The sequence below is a fragment of the Leptinotarsa decemlineata genome, unplaced genomic scaffold (assembly GCF_025532065.1).
Source record: "Leptinotarsa decemlineata unplaced genomic scaffold, Ldec_3_MD MMD2_tig00001064_RagTag_RagTag, whole genome shotgun sequence".
In the NCBI taxonomy this organism is placed as follows: domain Eukaryota; kingdom Metazoa; phylum Arthropoda; class Insecta; order Coleoptera; family Chrysomelidae; genus Leptinotarsa; species Leptinotarsa decemlineata.
Window position 1 is genome coordinate 13,573,598 of NW_027412558.1, and position 20,481 is coordinate 13,594,078.

At 32.6% G+C, this 20,481-nt stretch overlaps 1 long non-coding RNA gene across 1 annotated transcript; it reads right to left on the minus strand.

Moving 5' to 3' along the window:
* Positions 1-835: 835 nt before the first annotated feature.
* LOC141482435 (uncharacterized) lies at positions 836-3,531 on the minus strand. The gene is made up of 2 exons (XR_012465534.1): positions 2,404-3,531; positions 836-1,048 (listed from the first exon to the last, which is right to left on the minus strand). It is a non-coding gene; the product is annotated as an uncharacterized lncRNA (long non-coding RNA).
* Positions 3,532-20,481: the final 16,950 nt, after the last annotated feature.

The following is a 20,481-nucleotide window of genomic DNA, read 5'->3' on the forward strand; positions in this document are numbered from 1 at the left end:
AGCAACGGCAAGCTGTAAATTAACTACATACATATTCTTACGATTCTATAGGTATTCCAGAAATAGCAATCTTTACATACCTTAGATATATTTATATAATCTCACCATTCTTCGTTATTGTGAGCTTTTTCAGAATTTATAGTATAAAACATTCTATTCCTTTGTATTAATATAGTAATATTTGTAAATCTTATCAGTATGGATCCTTATATAAGAGATTTTATAGTAGAAAAAATAAGAACATACCCCCTGAATAATTGCAATGAAGCGAAAGAAGTCTTAGCGATAAATAATAAATTCAGTGATATAAAAGTCCTCAATACTAATATTTGCAGTATTTCAAAAAATATAGATGAACTTAAAATCAATCTTGAAGAGCTTAAAGCGTCTTTCGACTGCATAGTCTTAACAGAAACTTGGCACGTGCCTGATACTTCCACCCTCAATATGACCGATTATGTTACTCTATACAATGACAGCAACCTATATCATTCCTATAATCATATCGAACTAAACGGAAGTGTATTACTGAAAATCAATATGACGGTAGACGAACAGACCATCTGCATCTACGCGCTCTATAGATCTCCAGCGAGTAAAATTGATGACTTCCTATATCAACTTAACGAATTGCTAAACAAAGAGAATAAGAACCCACATTACAGTTTATTCGTTGGTGATATAAACATTGATCTATTGAAGGAAACTGAAGACTCGAAAACATATCTCGACATTATGAGTGAATATGGGTTTCACTCAACCATAAACACCACTACCAGAGCAAGGAATGGATCGGAATCATGTCTAGATCATATATTTATTAAAACGAAACAGCAAAACTTCAACAATCTATTGCCTATAACTATCTCCACCACAATCACAGATCATTACATAACGCTACTACAAATCGTACTAAATAATAAAACAAAAAATGAAATAAATAACAATTCAAAAAAATACTTTCAAAGATTAGACAAAAAAGAACTGCTTGAATCCATAAGCCACATAAATTGGGAGGATGAATTATACCCGATGCATAATCTTGAAACTGTAACAGAAAAATTCATAAATATAATGAATACCTGTATTCGTAAATCAACAAAACACATAAAAATGAAAAATAGTGAGCGCAGATGAAAAAACTGGATTACGAAGTCCTTGATAACACATATCAACGAAAAAAACCTATTGTATCGCCTTTGGAAACAAGACCCAACCAATGTGAACATGAAAAATGATTATCTCACAACCAAAAAAATAACTGAGAAAAAAATACGAGATGCAAAAGAAAAGTATTATGGAAAGCTAATGGAAAATGAACAGAATACAAGCAAAAAACTATGGAAAACGGTTAAAGAAATTCTGAAAATCGAAACAAAAAAACAAATAAATAACATCAAAAACGAGAAAGGAGAAATCGTCACCGATCAAAAAATAATCGCTGACATGTTCAACAGTTTTTTCGTGAATGTAGGAAGAAACCTAGCGAAAAACATTAAAAAAATCCTATTCACAAAAATAAGAAAAATATAACGAATAATTCAATTTTTCTCACACCTACAAGTATGAATGAGATAAGGAATACTATAAATGAATTGAAGAATAATAAATCTCCTGGACACGATGGAATCAAAGCCGAAATTCTCAAAATCATCATTGACTTCATTAGCAAACCTTTAATGGACATCATAAATAGATCATTCGAATCTGGGACATTTCCCTCAGTTCTGAAGAACTCAATAGTAACTCCAATTTTCAAATGCGGCGAAACAGATAATGTCACAAATTATAGGCCCATATCCCTTTTATCATCGATCAGCAAAATTTTCGAAAAAATTCTAAAAGCCAGATTATGTACATTTCTAACCAAATATAATCTACTGTCAACATCTCATTTTGGCTTCAGAGATAATAAATCTACTACTGATGCAATTCATTCCCTAACAAAAACCATCTATGAATCTCTAGACTCAAGTACCCCTTCAATAGGTGTTTTCATAGATCTGAAAAAGGCATTCGATACGGTCGACCACTCCATACTTCTAGATACCTTAGAAAATATGGGCGTAAGAGGTACTGCACACAAATTACTTAAAAGCTACTTAACAAATAGAAAGCAAAGAGTGAAAATTGGAAGCCAAATCAGTGCAGAAATGGAAATAACATGCGGTGTATCTCAAGGGACAGTACTGGGGACGGTGCTATTCGTGATCTATTTGAATGACTTATTCATACAAAAAACAATCGGGAAAAGTATAAGTTTTGCGGACGACACGGTAATATACTATAAAGATGAAGACTGGTACAATCTGAAACTGAACATTGAAAAATACCTAAGAAATCTCAAAGACTGGTTTGACAGTAGATTACTTTCAATTAATTTTGACAAAACAGTATACTTACCATTCAGCAGTCTCTCAACATCCTTGCCAGAATACACTCTGAATATTCAACAAAATCTTGTAATTAAACCCGCGAAAAAAATCAAATATCTGGGTATATATATATAGATAATCATCTTAGATGGGACCACCATATACAGTACTTAACAAAAAAACTACGTTGTATTTCATATAGACTGAAACAAGTCGGAAAGTTCGTGAATTACAAATACAAAAAAATTCTATACCACAGTTTAGTAGAATCACACTTGAATTATGACATCATTGGTTGGGGAGGAGTATCAAAAACTCACCTACATCCTCTTGAAGTCTCTCAAAGACGATTTCTTCGAATACTACTCAATAAACCTGCAAGGTATGAAAGTAATTTGCTGTATAAAGAGACACAAATTTTAGATTTGAGACAATTATTCATCGTTCAGATAGGATGCCAGCTATACAAGAACAAAGCTGAACATGACACTCCAAACCACCCATACGCAACGAGAAAAAGGCATCACCATTGTATACCACTGGTTTCCAAATCTATAGGACAGAGAAGCTATCGTTATCTAGCTCCCAAACTATTAAATTATTTACCAAAAGAAATTACATATGAAACTTCTATGAAACGCTTCAAAAAACAATTAGTATCATTTGTAAAGGAAAATGCAAGAACGGATATTCATAAACTAATCGAAGGTTGAACCACTGTCCAAATATATTGTTATTATGATTATCAATAGCTTATTTATATATGTATGTATATATGTATGTGTATATGCGTGTATGTATTGTGTATATATGTGTATATATGTGTGTATATGTGTTTGCGTATGTATGCGTGTATATGTATGTATATATGTGTATATCCATTATTCATTAGATATAAGATTTCTGCAGAGATTGAAATGCATGTATGTATACTCAAGTTTATCTATACTATTATAATATGAATTAATCAGGTATAATTTTAATTGATGTATATTTATTTTACACTTAGTTTTATATTTTATCTTTCGTGACTGTCTCTTCTGTAATTCCACAAACAAGTATGTTTGATACTTCTGTGGATATTATTATGTTTATTCATTTTTATACACAACTCTTATATTATTGTATGGATTTTATTTTATCACGAATAAACGTCATTATTATTATTATTATTATATTATCGTAAACTGTTTACTGTGGTCATCTGGTTAAAACGTTATTCGATTTCTGAATAAAATACTAATAGGTGTCGGAGATGAATCATCCCCAAAATGTTCAGTACTACAGACATGAAAAAATTATCAAGATCTTTTCCCTGGTTAGATGATATAATGACTCATCAACATGTTAGGAATCACACGTTGAAAGGTAAGACCTCGTTAGTCCTTAGCTCGCACAAGTTTCTCAACTTCTGAGAGTTGACGTTCGTATGGGGGCGACAGCTGATTAACGGAAAAACAGATTTTAAACAGATTTAAACAGATCAACATGAGCTTATTGAGAATATTTCAAGTTATCCTGCATCTGAAACTTCACTCTCGAAGAACTCCTTCATTCAGAGACCAGCTTTTTTGTGGAATGATCTGAAGCAATTCAAATAATTTTGTTGCAGTGCTTGTCATTCTCTATTAAACAATCTAGTGAAATCTGCATATCCGATAATCAGCTGTCACTTTCAACGAATGACAACCCTCAGAAGTCCAAACTTATTCAAGTTGGGGATTAACGAGGTTTGAATTTTCAACGTGTCATGCCTAGCAAAAAATTATATTCAGCTGAAAGATCAGTATGAATAGTTCGTCTGGTATAACACCTGCCAGTTGAATTTGAGAAATTAAATAGTTTGATTTTCAAGAACAAAATCCAAGGAGATGAATATCTGGTAAAAAAACTGAAAAAAATCACCACTGTACAAAGTTCTGATTCTTTCTGGTCTGGCGAGACGACTATATTCGACAGATTTTCTCACACATAGAAATTCGTTGCAGATCCTTCTTGTTTGTCCAGCAGCAGGATTCCGTATCCAATTAAGTGATCACCTACAGACCATCTTCGACGTATAACTCTACATCACTACAGACTGATGTATTATACTGATTCCGTAACCGTGTTACGAATCACACGTTAAAAGGTAAGACCACGTTAATCCTTAGCTCGCACAAGTTTCGACTTCTGAGGGTTGTTGTTCGTAGGGGTGCGACAGTGATCACCTACAGACCATCTTCGAAGTATAACTCTACATCACTACAAACTGATGTATTAAACTGATTCCATCATGAATGTCTGTCGAATATAAACCAGTGTACGTCGTGATATTAACCAGGAAATAGTTGTTTCTGACAGACATTTGACAGATGCTGAAAAAGTTGTGGAAAGGTGAGTTTTAATTTTTTATTTGAATTATTTCTCTTCTCGGTGTATACCTACGTATCTCGTTCAAACGATATCCAAATTTCGTTAAATGTGAAAATGTTTTTGAATAGAAATTAAAACATTCTGGTGCTCTTTACTTCAATTCCATTAAAGACCATATATTACTCAATATCGAGAAAAGTTTCATTTTCAATACCGATGATATTAAGACTATAAAACGTGTCTCATAGCTTTATATTAGATTGAAATGAATTTATTGATTCTCAAATTCCACAGATGAGTGGTTTGATGGATATGAGAAGACTATGAAAAGTATAATATCTAGAAGTTATAACCATAAAAGTATCTGTGCATTTTCATCTGTAATATAATCGAACGAAGTTGAAAGATTCCTGATATATTTCTAGTGATCATGACATGATGATCAAAGATTATACTTCACGATATCGAAACTAGTTTTATAGAAGACTTCGATTAAGTACTATATTAGTATTCTCTATATGGCTTGTTTGGACTTTTTTCAATTTAAAATTGATGTTTTTAGGGCTGAGGTTATCTGTTGCGAAGTGAGAGTTTGTGTTTCTCTAATCTGGCTGACATCCGCATATTTGTTTGACCGACGTATTCTCCACTGCAATCTCCATATGTGATCTTATATACTTTGGTTTTCTAGGTTGACTTTGTCTTATGTAACCATTCTTTTGAAGAGCTTTTTATACAGTGCTTTTCATTAATGTCCCCCCTTTTATTTTTGAACAGGTCAACTGAATAAATTGAAATTTGGGATAATGAAATAATTGCATAAATCTTCATTTAGAAGTAAAATTGACAGATGAAACTTTCAAGGTGGCGACTGGGCGCCATCTGGGAAAAAATTTAATGGAAAGGGGGGTCTTGTGACAGTCCCTTTTGAAGCTCCTGACAAATGCTTCACAACCCTAGAATATAATGTCAATATCTTCAACGACTACGAAATGGCGGAACTTTTAATAATTCAAATCTGTTTTAAATCTGTTTCAAATCTGTTTCAAATCTGTTTTTCCGTTAATCAGCTGTCGTTGTTTTGAAAAATGCCTAAATACATTGACATTCAACTACATAATATGAAGTAATAAACTTGAGGACAGTTCAGAAGATGCTCGAAATGGTTGCCTTGAACTTCTTGACATATGAACAGCCTATCCGATATTTCACGCCGAACATTTCCGAACACAGTAACGTCAATATCTCTACAAATATTTAATATTCTCTGCCGTATATCCAATATTGAAGCAGGTTCAGTTTCGTACACCTCTTGCTTCAGATAGCCTCATAAAAAAAGTCCAAAGGTCTAAAATCTGGTGAGCGAACTGACCATTCTGTAGGACCTCGACGGCCAATCCAACCACCGGGAAAAGTAGTATCCAAATAGTTTCTAACTTGTCTGGAGTGATGTGGTGGTGCTCCACCTTGTTGGAATACAATATCCATATCGAATTTATTAGGATTCGCTTCGACCATTTCACTGATGAGAGTGTCAACAGTAGTTTCCAGCATATTCAAATACAGTTCTCCTGTTCTATTTTGATTGATAAATATAGTTTAAAACACTGAAAAACACGATTTTCAAGAACATGGAACTGAAAAGTTAAAAATATTGTTTGATAAGCCTAAAACAAAAACGAACGAAAAATACTAGTATTATTATGTGAAAAGCGACGGGCATTTGATATACAAAAATTGAGTTGAGGTATATCACGAAACGGTTTCCACGTCAATGACGCCAAATGATGAAAATGTTGTTCAGAGCCCGGGTTTTGAAATAGCCCATGTATGAGATAACTGATAATGTGGAATCTATTGCAACACTTTCTGTATTTCTATAAAGTCTGCTAAGATATGGGTTTTCGTCAAGCAGTGATCTGAGAGTTCAAAGATTCATTTATTAATTCATTGGGGAAGGTACATTATGGCCAGACTCGCCAAATATCATTCGTCTCCAATGTGACGTTTTTTCAGAGGCCGATGAAATGATCTCAGTTTTTGACGTATTATTACAAATGCTGTGCTAGTGGTTGCGTTATACTACCCAGATATATTTTAAGTTGCTTTAATAGTGACCCCATTTCGCTAACGATAGGTCCAAGAGTTGTGATTTGTTTGTATTCAATTTTGTCCAGATGATGCAGTCCCCTAGATTACCGTTTTTTCTCTGAAGTTGCCTGGTATAGTTTTTCTTGTGTCACTTGAAACTCGCAAGACTGGCGTCTGAGATAACTTTCCAAAACGCCTGTCGAGCGTTTTTTTTTGTTCTGTTGTGAAAAAAATGTTGAAAATGGATTCATTCCAGTAAGGCCAATAGTCGATTGGTTAGCGTAATTTGTTCGTTTTGCTCATTCAATCGACTGCTATTTGGAACGTAGGTTTGAACCTAACGGACTGACGATTGTTTGTCACTGTATACCGTCCAACTCGTGGTAAAAATCGCATGTTGGAACGTGATACGTCATCATTCTTCAAATCACACAAGTTCCGAATTTTGAATGTTTTTCGTTTGATGTTGTTAGGTCGGTAACTTATAACCTAAAACTAGTCTTAACCTCTACAGGTTAACGAAAAAATAGATTTTGATCAGACAAATAGACAGATTTGATGTCATAGGTTCCAATTCTGACTATCAAAATTAGATTTATCCTATTTGTGCAGAAATATCTAGGTAATAACATTGATTGACGAATTGAAGAACGAAAAATTATTGGCTACATTTTTATTCTTTCATTTATATACACAATTCACATCAGAACTTCCTATTGATTTTCTCATTTTCCAGACTATTGAAAAAGGTCTGTTCTTTTTCTGTTATGTAACTGTGTATTATACAGGGCTATTCAAATTCGTTTCTGTACATGGGGATCTCGTAAACGATAAGAGATAGAGTATCGGTTATATTATGGCAAAGTTGCGTATTCAAGAGACCGATTCAAAGATGTGAAGAAATCGAATATAGTTCTTTTGATTCTGGAGATATACAGGTAAAACCAAAAAATCCCAAATTATTTTTTGCCTATATCTTCTTTATTCGCAGACATATTGAAAGTCTGTCCACATTTTGCTATTGGCACTTGATGTGGGCTCTCAGAATATATCCATGAATCTTTTATACAGGGTGTCATCTGACTTGGGTCACCCCCATCTTTGAATTTTCAAATACGGACCTTCATTTTTTGTTGTAGTTTTTGGATCGTAGACGTTCACTTCATACTGAGAAATTAAATTAAATTTTATATTTCGGGTTTTTTCGGTAATATTCGATTATAATTGTGTGAATTATTCCCTTTTAAATTACGGCCCTGGAAATTGGTTGACTGAGTTGAATAAGAACACAATAGGAACTTTCTCGTCTCCCTATGTATCGTAGAGTTTTTCCGAGAGTTTTTCTCATTTTTAGGTACCTATTCATATTTTTCCATTGCTCTGAGCGTTTTCTACAATGAACTTCGAATAAGAAAACCTTTTATGATTATCTGAAACATATCTACAACAAAAATATATTATATGTGTTTTGATGAGCAGAAAAAAAATGGTAGCAATAATAACATCCGAAACGAACACTATAATTATAATGAAAATTGAAATGAAGTTAGTAGTTATATACACAAAAAAATAATTGTGCAATGAATGTTCGAAATGGAGTCCTTTCATTTCGAGACAAATAATGGGACAATAAGATGGTCTGTAATATCACCAGATCTTACTATTTTAGACTATTTTCTATGGCGGACATTGAAAAATACGATTTACGCTGGCAGAGAGATAGAAGATGTAAAAGACTCGAGATTGAGGATTTTGAATGATTTCGCAACAATGCAGCAAATAAGTGGATTGAGGGCAATAAATAATATGAAAAACCAAGTTTGAAAATGTCTCGAAATGGAAGGACTCCAATTCGAACATTTATTGCGCCAATTTTCATTACAATTATAGTGTTCGTTTCGGATGTTATTATGGCTATAATTTTTTTTTCTGTTTCAAAAAATCTGTTTAAAATCTGTTAAAAATCTGTTTCTCCGTTAATCAGTTCATTGAAACACATATAATATACTTTTGATGCAGATATGTTTCAAAGTACTTATGATGCACTGTTTGGAACCTTTGGTGTAGTAATGAATATTACTGGGTTTTTTTCCCAACACCAAATCGTTATTTTTAACACCTTGACACGTGTTTCGATCACCAAGTGATCATCTTCAAAGAGGAAGATTGAAACTAGAAACTAACGCGAAGCTAACCCTATTCATACTATATAGATATCCCATACAGGTTAATCATCGAGGTGTACCACCCATACATGTATACCAACCTGAATAAATTTTACAATTTTTCCTTATCTATCATTTCACAATATATGTTTAACTGTTATAGCTGTATGTAAAACATTTTTCAGCTAGATAAAAATAATTTCTATATAATTTCTATATAATAATATAATTAATTTTTATATTTCCATATAATTTCTATATAATTAATTTTCATATAGCTGAAAATTGGTTTATATACAGCTATAACAGTTGAACATAAATTGTAAAATAATAGATAAGGAGAAATTGTAAAATTAATTAAGGTTGGTATACCTGTATTAGTGGTACACCTGGATAGTTTACCTGTATGGGATATCTATATAGCATAAATAGGGTTAGCTTCGCGTTAGCTTCTAGTTTTAATCTTCCTCTTTGAAGATGATCATTTGGTGATCGAAACACGTGTCGAAGTATTGAAAATAACGATTTGGTGTTGGGAAAAAACTCCAGTAATATTCATGTTTCAAAGGTTTTCTTATTCGAAGTTCATTGTAGAAAACGCTCAGAGCAATGGAAAAAATATGAATAGGAACCTAAAAATGAAAATAAAACTCTCGAAAAACTCTACGATACATAGGGAGACGTGAAAGTCAACCAATTTCCAGGGCCGTAATTTAAAAGGGAATAATTCACACAATCATAATCGAATATCACTGAAACATCCCGAAATATAAAACTGAAATTGATTTCTTAGTATGGAGTGAACGTCTACGATTCAAAAACCACAACAAAAAATATAGGTCCGTATTTAAAAATTCAAAGATGAGGGTGACCCAAGTCAGATGACACCCTGTATTAGAGATTCATGGATATATTCTGAGAGCCCTCATTAAGTGCCAATAGCAAAATGTATACTGATTTTCAATATGTCTGCGAATAAAGAAGATATAGGCAAAAAATAATTTGGGATTTTTTGGTTTTTCCTGTATATCTCCAGAACCAAAGGAGTTATATCCGATATCTTTACATCATTGAATAGATCTCTGAAATACACAACATTGCCACAATTTAACCCACACTCTATTTCTTATCGTTTACGAGATCCCCATTACAGAAACGAATCTGAATAGCCCTGTATATAATTCCCTGAACTATGCCCAACGATAGTAAAACTCTTTCAGTTTGATGAAACGTTATTTCGTGATGGATTATGTGGTATGCCAATCTATATTTCATGTAATGTAATCTTCCGAAAAGCTTTACACAAAAATAACTCCACTCAACTGGGAAATTCTGAGTTTCGAATAATAAAATTTATACATGAACATGCTTCCGGAAAATGTTACCAGCGGTGAAATATCGATGTATGAATACGATTCTTCAAACAATTTTTGACATCGACAATGAGTAGTTTGATAACTTTTAAGAACAGAGTTAACAACTTTCACCGTATGTGGCATTAGGATTTGCTGGCCAAATTCTTATGCTCTGACTTGTCAGATAATTTTTCTTTATGATAGATAGAACATTTTATCAATCCCCATAAATCATTTACATGCCACAAGATGAGTCCAATGGTAGTCATACAGATAAGATAAATATAAAATTTTTTCATTGGTCAGTGGGCTATGCTTGAAGACTGACAGTAAACAAATCTGAAGAAATGAACTTTAAACTCCACTAGATGGAGTGTCATTTTGTTGTTCGCTCCAACTTAGGGAGAAGAATGAAATACTCTGAAAGAATTCCGATTTTCAATTATGGAATATCATTTACTTTAGGTCGATGATGGCCACTATCTTGCACTGATGAGTAGCTAATGAGCCCGAAATCGGTCTGCAAGTGTGCCCGTTCCAAAACTGAAGGTCGACTCTTTCAGTTGTATTGCCAATTGCATATGCAGGATATTTTCTGTGAAGATTCCTGCACTGAGGCCTGTCGGATATAATCCAACGCCCTTCGTGGTATTAGCCAGGGGAGTAGTTGTTTTCTGATAGACGTCAGTCCATTCAACCTACTGTGTAGGTATATTCGAGACTGGCTTGAACGTTTAAATTTCATTTCTTTAGATAAATATAATAGTTTGAATAGTCAGGTATTTTCACATAACAACATCATGTAATTGATGGAGCATACAATATACAAATATAAGTCCAGAGTTGGATGCCAACTATTTACAAAACTTGTTGAAGATATAAAACAAAATGTATATATAAAACATATTGAAGGTGTTCAAAATTTGTCTATCGGTCATTGGATGTAGTTCTAATATTCAACTCAATGTATTCAGTTAGTGAATAGAAGGAGTGATGAAGCAGAAAATTCTTCAGGTGGGATTTGAAAATTTTTAAATTCTTTTCTACTTTTATGCATTCAGGAAGCAGGCTATAAAAGTAGCCTCCAGCATACAGGGGAGAATTTGTGTACCATGTTTTGTTGAATTGATTTAGGTGTATGTAATTATTATATCTAGTATCGTGACCGTGAAGATCGCTATTATTTGTAAATAATCTTTATTACTGTATGTATCAATTTTATTTGAACAAAAAAACTGAAATTACAAAGAAATAACATAAAACCAAACAACAATCAAAAAAATAAAATTTAAAATATCAATAAAAGCTGAAAATTAAAAATTATTATTAACAAAAAAAGAAACATAACTACTAGGGGAACTACTAGGGGAACTAATGGGGGAAATCGAAGTCAAAGAGCAGGATCAACTGATCAGTTTCGACGTGGAAAGCCTCTATATCAACGTTTCTGTCGAAGAAGCACTTCAAATCAAACAGAAGAAGATATCCTAAGATGTGGACCTGTGAGACAAAAACTTGCCGATACAAGTAATCTTGGAATTACTTGGATGCTGTGTACGAAACTGCTACTTCCAACTGAAGGACGAATTCTTTACGTAAGATTGGGAACTGCCAATGGGATCGCCACTTTCACCGGTTATAGCTAATATATATATATGGAGTGGTTTGAAACTCAGGCCACAGAAACTCTTGGCACGATCATGTCGCTGAATTGCAAAGGCTGCTTCTCAGAAACTTAGAAAACTCTTCCGAATCAGAAAACTGTACAATACTCAGCAACTTTTGATACTTTTTAAAGCTCAGACCACACCTTCCATCCATACGCCTGATTGGAGACAAGAACATCACTTGCAACCTCGATAGTCTGAAAAATCGAAGAAAGGTTGGAGATTTGTCACTCTTTTATATATACTTTTACAGGAGGTGTTCAAGTGACTTGGCACATTTGATTTTCATTGATAAGCGACGAACTGTGGCTGCTCATCGTTTTGAGATTCAACTCAGTACACCTCAAACTTCACTGTTTAAGAAGTTTGAGAACTTTTTCATTTGAAGAACAGCGAACATGTAGAATAAATTAACTGAGAACGTTTTTCCAAATGAATTTAATCTTCAGAGATTCAAATCCAATGTGAATCTCTACTTTTGCACAAGCACCGCTCTTAGAGAGCCTCAAGGATTTCTCTGTAGTGCTTGTGTTCTGTCTCAAAAAAATCAATGTCATGAAGAAAGAAAGAAATTAACAGACAAATGGCTGTTTTGATTCGATTCCTCAAAATTTATTCGTTTTTATCATTATTATATTTTTCAAATTCATCGTGAGGTAGGAAGTACATTCTAGTAGAGTAGAAAACGGAAACAAAATAAACGTCTTTAATTATATCGGAATGAAACAATGAAAAAATTAATAATCTTCTGAGAGGAAATCAAGTGAATATTAATAAACATCTTAGTTCAATCACATTACGCGATGTAGATGTAAATGCTTCATTTGCATTTTAAGCGAAAAAATAAACTACTCGTACCAATTCATTCCAGAAACTGACGTTTTGGGGTCATTTATTATTTATTATTTCGAAATAAATTTCGAAATAATAATTTCTCCCAACTACCTACACAGTAGGGTGTGGTAAATATCTGTTGAAAAACAACTACTTCCCCGGCTAATACCACGCTGGATATTGAATTATATCCGACAGACATAAATATTTCGAAATAAATTTCTAGCCTCACAGAGGCTATTTTTTTATTTTACATATATTCATTTAATTTATTTCCTTATACATATATGCATCGTTCCTCGATAGTTTTCACTTTCGATTTCTGAATTTACTGAATCGAGCAGGAACTGTATTTTTCTGAACAGTATGAGAGAGAGAGAGTTTTCATTCACTCTATAATACAATGATATTTTGTGCTGAAAGTTCAGAGTGGAAATGACTCAGTTGAGAATATCTAGAAAAAAATTCAAAATGCATTATTTCAAATTTGAATATTTGATATTTTGTTGATCTCTTTGTAAACAGTCAGCAACCGACAGTCATTGCCTATCATTGAAGTCAATGAAGAAATTTTGTTCAAATATCTGGACTGATTCAGACTTCGTCATTCAGTCACGATACAACATAGTCCACAATCGCTCAACATATTGTCCGATGTTTTCACGTTATTTATTTTCCGTCCATTAGAAATTTACGCATTGACCCGATTACTTGATCACAACTTTCAATGTATTGATTGAATTTTACATTCATTTTGTGGATGCCGATCTATTGACAGTCTATTACCCCTCTTTGTATAAAACTTCGGCAGCCAAAAGGCATATGGAAATAAATCTTTGAAAGTACTAGATATGATTTCCAGTTATTTATATGGATTCCATAATTGGGTACTTCAAATTCGGCGGATTGTGGAATATTTATGGGATTTTTTCTGTGAAAATCTATTCGAATGTAATTTATAGTCGGGTAATATAAAAGGAATTTAATTCTATCCAATGGCAAACGAAGCCATTTTCGTTTTTTTTCATCTTCAGCCTTTTCCGTTTCAGAAAATGTTCGCACTTATTTATTGTATCAATCTGGGAATGAATACCTATTATTATTATCATTATTATTCACTTCAACTGAACTAGAACAATAATTTATCAGTGATTTTTGTCAATATATTCTTCTCCAAGAGTCAATTTCGAATTTTTTTCAATATTATTTATTCATTTTTATATTCGGAATTCAAACAGAAACATTTACAACAGTATCCACACAATTGATTCTGGGAGAAATCTCAGCATGTATAACATTTACGTCAGTTATACAGGGTAATTCTAATTCGACCCCAACCATTGGGATCTCCTAAACTACAGGAGATATGTCGAAGCTTAAATCGAGGTAAAGTTGCGTTTATTTGTGCTCAACAAAATAATGTTTTGAAACCTGCAAAATTCAGAGCATTCCCGGAAATATCTGGAGAAAATTAAAATCAGAATTTCCACTTCAATTTTTTTAGCGTTATTTGACAACATAACCCGAAACCAAAAACATATTCTCATTGATACTCATTTTAACTACACGTTTTTATGTTTTTATATTCGATATTTTCTCTTCTGGCAAGCATCATCAATTTTTTTCCTACTATGGAAGCCATATTGTTTCTTCATACAGAAAAATAGTGCTTCTCATGATGATTTAATTGATTCATAATTTGTTATGATTCGCTATTCTAAAACTATATGTATTAGAAATAAAAACAACTTCGTCTGAGATGGTCATGACTACATCGAAAAATTTTGTTTAACGAACACTAGTTGTCAGAACTCTTCAAACATCATGAGTTTGCATAAATACTTCAGTCGAAATACCCTCATTCTCAAATGAAGAAAAAAGAGATATGTTGAAACTCCATTATAAATTTGATAAAAATAGTAAATCCAGCACAAATTCATTTTGAATTATTTCCGGAAAGACGATAGCCAGATAGAACGTGTACGGTGCGTTTCAAAAACCAAGAATGAAATCATGAGCTTGTTAACAATGCACAAAAAGTATTATAACAAGTGTTCGAAATGATGGCCTCCCTCTTAAATACATAACTGAGCTCGTCGTCTCAAATTGAGAACAGCCCTAACAATATCCTTTCTAAAAAACTAATAAATAGAGTTTATTCTATGATTTTCACTATAAGGGTTTTACAAAAACCGCGACACGTGTTTCGCTATAAAATAGCTTCTTCAAGCATAACTCAGTAAATCAAATGTGCTCAAAAATGTATGGTGATTTCAACAATAATTTTTAATTCAAGATAAAGCAGTGGCGTAGTATTTTTTTCGCCAAAAATATACATTTCAAAACTCGTACGTACGCCACTGGCAGAAAAAATTAAGAAAATTGTACATCAGATAATGCACCTTGAGGCATGGAACATATGTACCAAATATGCCAAAGATGTCTACAAAATTATCTCAGTTATTATTACAAAACTGATTATTTTTGAAAACTTTGCCACCCTGTATCTCAAAAGTTAAGGCGTTTAGGACATACGTCCATAGGAAGTTTTTTTCTTAAAATGGGTCTAAAAATTACCTCCTTAAATATTAGCATGTGTTTAAGGAACACCCTGTATATTTATTGTTGAATACTGTAGAATGGTTATCTATAGAAGGTATATTTACATAACCTTCTACCCTCATATTTTGACTAATTTGTAATTTTTAATAATCAAATCCACCAGTATAATACTAGAATAAAAAATAATTTGTATGTATATAATCAAACAAAAAAATTTAACACTAAAACATTAATGTTCGAAGGATTTATTAAGTATAACAGTCTACCTGAAAATGTGAAGTCTTCTAACAATCTTATTCTGTTCGAAAGAAATTTATCAGACCATTCAAGAAACCATTAAGGTATTATGTGATACTTTTTATCTTTTATTCTTTTTTTGTATTTTCAATTATCGTAAGTAAGACTACTTATTAACAAATATAAATAGAACTTTTTTGTATTATTGTATTTACATGTATATTAATGTTAACATTACTATCATTGTTGTATATATCAGGATGTATCCTATTTGAATAAAGCATAACATTTCAAACCACTTCTTTGAATTCTCTCCAAACGCTCGTCTGTGGCACATCCATTTCTGCCGAGACTTGATGCGTTGATCTGAAAGGATCTGCATTTATTCCATTATGCGTCCATGCTTCATTCTTGGTTTTTAAAACGTACTCAGCCAAGAGTTTGTCCAAAATTCAGAATAATGTTCTATCCGGATATAATCCAAAATAAATTTGAGAATTAGGATATTTCGACTGAAATTCGTACAAACTTATAATGTTTCATGAGTTCTGACAACTTGTGTTCATTAAACAAAATTTTTCAATGGAGTCTTGACCATCTCAAATGAAGTGGTTTTATTCAATACCTGTGGTTTCTGAAGAGCAAATCATAACAAATCATACATCAATGAAAGCAGAATGAGAAGCACTATTTTTCTGTATGAAAAAACAATATGGCGCCCATAATAGAAAAGAGTTGATGATGATTGCCAGAAGACGAAACGTCGAATAGTGAATCTGAACATGCAAACGTATAGCTGTAAAAAAGTATGAATGAAAATGTGTTTTCGATTTTGATCCATGTTGTTTAGGAGATCCCAATGGTGGATGTCGAATTTGAATTACTCTGTATATTGGGAATGTTGGGTGGGGTTACGAATGTGCATATCAAACTTCTCATTCGACTTCATCATTGGCTTATCGATTTTTTTCAGATGAGCATTCTTTACATATTTTTGGTTTATTGGAACAACTTCCTGAAGATAACGCGAAACTGTAATGTAATGATGATTCAATAAATGAAACAAAACCAACGCTCCAATAGCAACCTTTTTTCATTACGCACACCAAAACAAAAGTGAAATGTTATTTTTGTCATTTGAAAATAATAAACTGTTTCATGTGTATTATATATAAAACAAGGTTTCCTAAGAGTTCGCCCGGGGAAACAGCTTCCATTATGTTCGCAAGCTTTTATCGCTTCGCCACAGCTGTCAGAAATCTGAGATATATCGCAGAATGCAAGTAGGGGTATGCTTAGGAAACTTTTGTTGCCTTTGTTTTCTTTATCGTCGGAAACACCGAAGGTAAAAGGTAAGATCAACAAAATGAGCATGAATAATAAAAGAATGCTCGGTTGGAAAGTGTGCAATGTTTATCCAAATACAGTTACTTTTATTTTTTTTATTGGTGTAATGAATGTAAGTTCGGACCAATAAACTTGAGAAGTTTGGGGATATATCAGTATTTTCGATATGGACAGATGAATCAAAATATAGTCGAGGAATATAAAAACTTTTTCCAATAGTAACATTCGTAACATTTGATATCACAGTTCATCATACATTTAGTGAAATTACATAAATATGAATTGAAGGGGTTATATTTTTAGGAGTGATTAATTTTTGGGAAAGAAAGTTTTTGGCTTTCTACTACTTCATCTTGATACAAAAAGAATGGATGAGGGAATCTTCCACAAGAAGGAAGTAATCAATTTGAAAATGAGTAACTCTATATACATGGATGTGTAGATCATGCAAAGAAGTAACTTTCAGACAAAAACTTTCTTTCCCAAAAATTAGTCACTCCTAAAAATATAACCCCTTCAATTCAAATAAGATTCCTCTTAGCTGGGATTAAATCAAATAGGTGAATGAATGTCATTGCGATGTCATCGATGACATAAGCAGATCAAGCTTATTCCGTGACATTAAAAATCGTAATTCATGGATGAATTGTGTGTATTTTCTATAATGTTATCCAATTTGGTACTGAAGAGCCTTGGGGCAAGTGTATTAAGGCGAAACATCGATGTATACCAGTGAGGATGACAGTTTTCCATGTAAGTGCAATTTGTTACCATTCATTCAAAGTAGAACGCATGTGAATGATATCTGATTTATATTCCACAACGAATATTTGAAATACAAACTGGGTAGAGAAAAGTATCTTCTGTATAATTCAGTGTTCATATAGAAGTATTTGTTTGGAAAGAATTTTTTTCTTTCGTGTAATTCAATGTTTATATGAAAGTAGCTGTTTCAGGAGGACTTTCTTTCAGTTTGTGTCTAAAAGTTACTTCTTTGCATGATCTACACATCCATGTATAGAGTAAGTTATTTTCAAATTGATTACTTCTTTCCTTTGGAAGATTCCCTCATCCATTTTTTGTTGTTGTATCAAGATGGAGTAGTAGAAAGCCAAAAACTTTCTTTCCCAAAAAATACATAAATATCTATCACACTTGAGGATTTTTTCGTAGTGCATGGGCATCTCCATAAAAAGTTAGTGGGAGATTTTACATAGCTGATGGCCAACAAATTGTTTTATGAATCGAGGAGGTTTTTGTATGAAAGTGTATAGGTAATTATAAAATTATTACAGAGCTCTTTCGACTTTCGTCATCATCAGTGCTCACCTGAAAGTAAGTGATCTAATTGAAAAGAAGGTTTTGTGAAAATTGAAATTTGAAAAAAAAATCTTTTTGAGGTTATGAAATTTAGGAATATTGTGTATGATTGTTTATTCGTCAGGCAACAGGACGTAGGTATCAAAACGAGTACATGGCACGTTTCTAATATTTGATTTATACAAAACAAAATAGACAGATAGCCAAGAAAATACATTTTTGGATTGAGGCCAAGTCAAAGTATTATATGAAAGAAGGGCAACTTCAGACATGATGTGTCAGGTGTCATGTTGAAAATAGTGGTACCAACTTGAAGAGTGATACATCATGTACTTAAAATTATTATGTTGTGAAGAAGCCAATATAGAATAAAGTATTTCAATAATAAATTAGATAAATTTTATTTTAATGTGGTGGTCAAATGCCGATTTTTCAGGTTTTTCTTTAAATGTACTTCAATGCGAGTGAAGAGAGGTCTACAGGCTTTACCAATGTAAGATGCAGAACAATCAGAGCAGTCAAGCTTATAGACTTCAGTTTTGTGTAATTTGTTAATTTGGTTTTTGGAATTTACTAGAAAGTTGCTCAAGTCATTTTCTATAAATTTGGAAATAACAGTACACATATTTTGATCAAAATAAGGTAAATAAAAATATTTCACAGAAGGTGAACTAACCAAGGTGGTAGAGTTGAAGGCCCATCTTCGATCTGACCTGTGTTTGAATTAACTAATTAATTTGTGAATAATAGATGGTGGATAGCCATTGTTGACAGCAATCTTTTTTAATGTATTTAATTCCTAAATAAACATGATAGGTGATAAAGGGATGTTCAACAATCTGTTGACATAACAATTAAAGGAAGCCATTTTATATTGCATAGGATGAAATGAATTGAAGGGGATCACATGATCAGTCTGAGTTGGTTTTCTGTAAATGGAAAAATCTAGTTTGTTGTTAATTTTTGTCATAGTAAAATCTAAAAAGTTCAATTTATTATCTTTTTCTATTTCAAGAGTGAATTTGATTTTTGGATGTAACTTATTTAGGAAATCAAAAATGTCATGTGCCAAATTGGAGTTGCCATCTATGAAAACCAGGCAGTCATCAACATATCTGTACCAGCTGAGAATCTTATCAATTTTATGATGAATGATTTTTTTTTAAATTTTCCATTGCTAGGTCTTCAGGTTGACTGTAAAATTTATTGTTGAAAACACTCTTGGGAAATGCAAAATTTAAGTGAAGTTAATATATCTGTTTTTGTAGAGTCAGATGTTAGGTGTTGTGAAAGCAAGTTAGAAACTATAGGTAGAGTTTCAGATTTGGGAACAGATGTGAACAGGATGCTTACATCGAAAGATATCATGAGGGTATTAGTATCAGGTTGAAAGTTTTCAATTTCATTAGTTAAACCTACTGAAGTGTTACTTACTGAATTGGCAGGTTTGTAGTTGGTTATGTTTTTAATCACTAGTAAGACAGAATAGAGACAGGAGTATTGTAAAAGCTTTCTACTGGTCTGATTAGAGTACCATCTTTGTGTATCTTCGGGAGACCGTATAATCTTGGTATTTGTGGATTGCTAGGAATTGAACTGTAAGTTTTATTGAATTCGAAGAAAACATTTTCACAAATTTTATTGTATCTTCTAGTTCTTGAGATGAATTTGTAAAGAGGATTTGAATTTAGAGGAGTGAAATTGTTAGAGCTCAGTAAGTTGAAGACACATCCTGTCCAAGTTGCCCTTCTTCCATATAATACGTTGACTGAGACTCGGCCTCAGACTATTTTGTTTTATATAAATCAAATATTACAAATGTGCCATGTACTCGTTTTGATACTTCCTGTTGCCTGACGAGTAAGTAATCATGAACAACTTTCCTAAATTTCATAACCACAATTTTTTTTTCGAATTTTTATTTTTACAAAACTTTCTTTTCAAATAGATCACTTACTTTCAGGTGAGCACTGATGATGACGAAAGTTGAAAGCGCTTTGCAATAATTTTATAATTATACACTTTCATACAAAAACTTCTTCGATTCATTCATTCAATAAGTGTATTCAGCTTCCCAAATCTATAAATTGTTTTTAGATTTCACAATTGTGCTTTCCGACCCCACTACCAATTCTCGGAATCTAGTCCCTGCAATTTACATTGATATTGCGTT